This window comes from Rhinoraja longicauda, unplaced genomic scaffold, assembly GCF_053455715.1.
Source record: "Rhinoraja longicauda isolate Sanriku21f unplaced genomic scaffold, sRhiLon1.1 Scf000165, whole genome shotgun sequence".
NCBI classification, from domain to species: domain Eukaryota; kingdom Metazoa; phylum Chordata; class Chondrichthyes; order Rajiformes; family Arhynchobatidae; genus Rhinoraja; species Rhinoraja longicauda.
This window is the reverse complement of record NW_027601383.1, coordinates 67,501-72,500: the sequence shown is the minus strand read 5'-3', so window position 1 is coordinate 72,500 and position 5,000 is coordinate 67,501.

Below are 5,000 nucleotides of genomic sequence, written 5' to 3'. Positions count from 1 at the left end.
GAGAGTGGGGGGGGGGTCGGAGGGAGTGGCACTGGGGAGAGAGGGGTGGGGGAGAGAGTGCCCCCCCCCCCCCCCCCCCCCATTAGGGGCGAGTTTATGCAGTCATCAGAGTTTATACCTAACCTCATGATGCTTTATTAGCCGGATAGGCTGTCTGACCTCGCCCCCAGTCCCTACTCCTTCCACTGGATTCTTCTTATACCCTCTTTTTCTTCGTGCCCCCCCCCCCCCCACGCAGGGAGGGTTCCAAGAGGGAGGAGGGAGGGAGGGAGTCCCGGGGCCGTGAGAGAGAGAGAGAGCCTCATTAGCTGCTAGGTTCACCTCATTAGCTGCTAGCTAACGCGTCAGACCTTTTACATTCTTTAGAGGATTGAAACCTCAGGGCCTTTAACCCCCGTTCACCGTTTACACTCAACGATCCTTCCGAACAAAACCCTTACACATCTGTCCGTCCAACTGACCCCCGAGATACCTAACACGCAGATTAACACGTCAGCGGTGATCGGCGTGTCATAGAGGAGTCACAAAGACGGGCAAAATAGAGTGGTTGAATAAAAAATACTCACTCAATTGGCCGTGATTTAACGTAGCACACAATGATGCAAAGCCCATGCAAAGTCCAGTGGCCCAAGCAAACAAATAAGATAGATCTGGCTCGGCGTTCCTCATCTCCACATCGTCACCCAGCACGCCGACGCCCAATAACAATTCCCCCGCAAATTGTGCACCTCGAGCGGCAGTACTTTAAACGGCGCCGTCTTCGGCGTGGACGGCATGAACCAAGTCGGCAAGCATCGTCACCCAGCACACAGACGTCCACTAACAATTCCTCCCCCCTGCAAATTGCGCGCCGCGAACGGCAGTACTTTCAAGTATGCCGCCTTCGGCGGGGACATCGTGAACCAAATCGGCAGGCAGGCGTCGTCAGCCGGTCGACCGACCCCCAGTTGCATTGCCCCAACGGCCATTGTGCACTTCGAACAGAACAGTGCTTTTAAAATATTCCGCCTGCCGCGTGTACATCATGAAACAAATGGAAAGGACGAACCGGGCGTGCAACCGATGCACGGAGAGTGACAGGTCGTCAAGCAAGTCCGTGGCAATCCGTCGGCCGACTCGGCCGCGGCCAGCAGAGGCGTTTTGGCCCGGGCGCGCCGAACTTTGCGCGCCCTCGGTATGCGTAACACTAGCACATGCCTTCAAAACTCACTACAAAATAACCCCAAAGTATGCCGCCTTCCCCGTGGGCCTTGTTACCAATATCTTGCCCTGCTTCCTGGTGCCCTTATGGGGTCGGCTCTGTTCTTGCAGAACCCTCAGGTGGTGCAGAGTCTGGGCCATTTTATCAATATCTTGCCCTGATTCCTGATGCCCTTATGGGGTCGGCTCTGTTCTTGCAGAACCCTGAGGTGGTGCAGAGTCTGCGCCTTGTTATCAATATCTTGCCCTGCTTCCTGAAACCCTTATGGGGTTGGTTCTGTTACAAAACCCTCAGGTGGTGCAGAGTCTGGGCCACTTTATAAATAACTCTGCCTGCATTAGGGTCAGGGTTAGGGTTAGGGTTAGGGTTAGGGTTAGGGTTAGGGTTAGGGTTAGGGTTAGGGTTAGGGTTAGGGTTAGGGTTAGGGTTAGGGTTAGGGTTAGGGTTAGGGTTAGGGTTAGGGGTAGGGGTAGGGGTAGGGGTAGCGGTAGGGGTAGGGGTAGGGGTAGGGGTAGTTTGAACTACTGCCGCTCCAGGCGCGCACTGTGCGTGGGTAATTTTCAGTGGGCGTCGGTGTGCTGGGTGACGATGCCGCCCAGACTCTGCACCACCTGAGGGATCTGCAAGAACAGAGCCGAACCCGCAAGGGTATCGGGAAGCAGGGCAAGATATTGATAACAAGGCCCAGACTCTGCACCACCCGAGGGTTCTGCAAGAACAGAGCCGACCCCATAAGGGTATCAGGAAGCAGGGTGAGATAGTGACACCATTTGTAAAACCGGCAAATCCCACCCAGGAAACATTGCAAAAATTGGCCTCTAATGCTGGAACGTGGGTAAAGCCAAACAAACACGACACGTTTTAAAAGAACGTTACTAAAACAGCCTGGGATATGCCCATGACAAAGGATAGGCCGAACCTCACCAGAAAAAAAGAGAGGGAGACCACGGCAGAGCTGAGGGATAAACATGAGATGGTGATAAAACCAGCAGACGAGGGGAGCAGTAGGGTTACAAATTAATGTCAATATGGGGCCTGCTCCCACTGGGTAATAGACAAAAACATAGAACAGGGTGACAGGAGAGACTGGATAGCACAGAGGATAACCCGTGAGCGAAATAATGGGGTGTATGCAGTTCAATGTAAGGAGTGTACCTTACGGTACATAGGGGAAACAGGTAAAACAGCCTCAGCGGTGATCGACGTGTCAAAGAGGAGTCACAAAGACGGGCAAAATAAAGTGGTTGATTATAGACAATAGACAATAGACAATAGGTGCAGGAGTCGGCCATTCAGCCCTTCGAGCCAGCACCGCCATTCAATGCGATCATGGCTGATCACTCTCAATCAGTACCCCGTTCCTGCCTTCTCCCCATACCCCCTCACTCCGTTATCCTTAAGAGCTCTATCCAGCTCTCTCTTGAAAGCATCCAACGAACTGGCCTCCACTGCCTTCTGAGGCAGAGAATTCCACACCTTCACCACTCTCTGACTGAAAAGGTTCTTCCTCATCTCCGTTCTAAATGGCCTACCCCTTATTCTTAAACGGTGGCCCCTTGTTCTGGACTCCCCCAACATTGGGAACATGTTTCCTGCCTCTAATGTGTCCAATCCCCTAATTATCGTATATGTTTCAATAAGATCCCCCCTCATTCTTCTAAATACCAGTGTATACAAGCCCAATCGCTCCAGCCTTTCAACATACGACCGTCCCGCCATTCCGGGAATTAACCTAGTGAACCTACGCTGCACGCCCTCCATAGCAAGAATATCCTTCCTCAAATTTGGAGACCAAAACTGCACACAGTACTCCAGGTGCGGTCTCACCAGGGCCCGCTACAACTGTAGAAGGACCTCTTTGCTCCTATACTCAACTCCTCTGGTTACGAAGGCCAACATTCCATTGGCTTTCTTCACTGCCTGCTGTACCTGCATGCTTCCTTTCATTGACTGATGCACTAGGACATCCAGATCTCGTTGAACTCCCCCTCCTCCTAACTTGACACCATTCAGACAATAATCTGCCTTTCTACTCTTACTTCCAAAGTGAATAACCTCGCACTTATCTACATTAAACTGCATCTGCCATGTATCCGCCCACTCACACAACCTGTCCAAGTCATCCTGCAGCCTTATTGCATCTTCCTCACAATTCACACTACCCTCCAGCTTAGTATCATCTGCAAATTTGCTAATGGTACTTTTAATCCCTCCGTCTAAGTCATTAATGCATATCGTAAATAGCTGGGGTCCCAGCACCGAACCTTGCGGTACCCCACTGGTCACTGCCTGCCATTCCGAGAGGGACCCATTTATACCCACTCTTTGCTTTCCGTCTGTCAACCAATTTTCTATCCATGTCAGTACCCTACCCCCAATACCACGTGCCCTAATTTTGCCCACTAATCTCCTATGTGGGAGCTTGTCGAAGGCTTTCTGAAAGTCGAGGTACACCACGTCCACTGACTCTCCCCTGTCAATTTTCCTAGTTACATCCTCAAAACATTCCAGTAGATTTGTCAAGCATGATTTCCCCTTCGTAAATCCATGCTGACTCGCAATGATCCTGTTACTGCTATCCAAATGCTCAGCAATTTCGTCTTTTCTAATTGACTCCAGCATCTTCCCCACCACTGATGTCAGACTAACTGGTCTATAATTACCCGTTTTCTCTCTCCCTCCCTTCTTAAAAAGTGGGATAACATTTGCTATCCTCCAATCCACAGGAACTGATCCTGAATCTATATAGAACATTGAAAAATGATCTCCAATGCTTCCACTATTTCTAGAGCCACCTCCTTAGGTACCCTGGGATGCAGACCATCAGGCCCTGGGGATTTATCAGCCTTCAGTCCCATCAGTCTACCCAAAACCATTTCCTGCCTAATGTGGATTTCCTTCAGTTCCTCCATCACCCTAGGTTCTCCGGCCCCTAGAACATTTGGGAGATTGTGTGTATCTTCCTCAGTGAAGACAGACCCAAAGTAACGGTTTAACTCGTCTGCCATTTCTTTGTTCCCCATAATAAATTCCCCCGTTTCTGTCTTCAAGGGACCCACATTTGCCTTGACTATTTTTTTCCTCTTCACGTACCTAAAAAAACTTTTGCTATCCTCCTTTATATTATTGGCTAGTTTACCCTCGCACCTCATCTTTTCTCCCCGCATTGCCTCTTTAGTTAACTTTTGTTGCTCTTTAAAAGAGTCCCAATCCTCTGTCTTCCCACTCTTCTTTGCTATGTTATACCTCCTCTCCTTAATTTTTATGCTGTCCCTGACTTCCCTTGTCAGCCACAGGTGTCTCTTACTCCCCTTAGAGTCTTTCCACCTCTTTGGAATAAATTGATCCTGCAACCTCTGCATTATTCCCTGGAATACCTGCCATTGCTGTTCTACCGTCTTCCCTGCTAGGGCCTCCTTCCAGTCAATTTTGGCCAGCTCCCGCCTCATGCCTCTGTAATCCCCTTTGCTATACTGTAATACAGACACTTCCGATTTTCCCTTCTACCTTTCCATTTGCAGAGTAAAACTTATCGTGTTGTGATCACTGCCTCCTAACGGCTCTTTTACCTCTAGTCCCCTTATCAGATCAGGATCATTAAAAACACTCACTCTATTGGCCGTGATTTAACCTAGCACACAGTGTTGCAAAGCCCATGCAAAGTCCAGTGGGCCAAGCAAACAAATAAGATAGATCTGGCTCGGCGTTCCACATCTCCACATCGTCACCCAGCACGCCGACGCCCATTAACAATTCCCCCGCAAATTGTGCACCTCGAGCGGCAGTACTTTAAACGGCG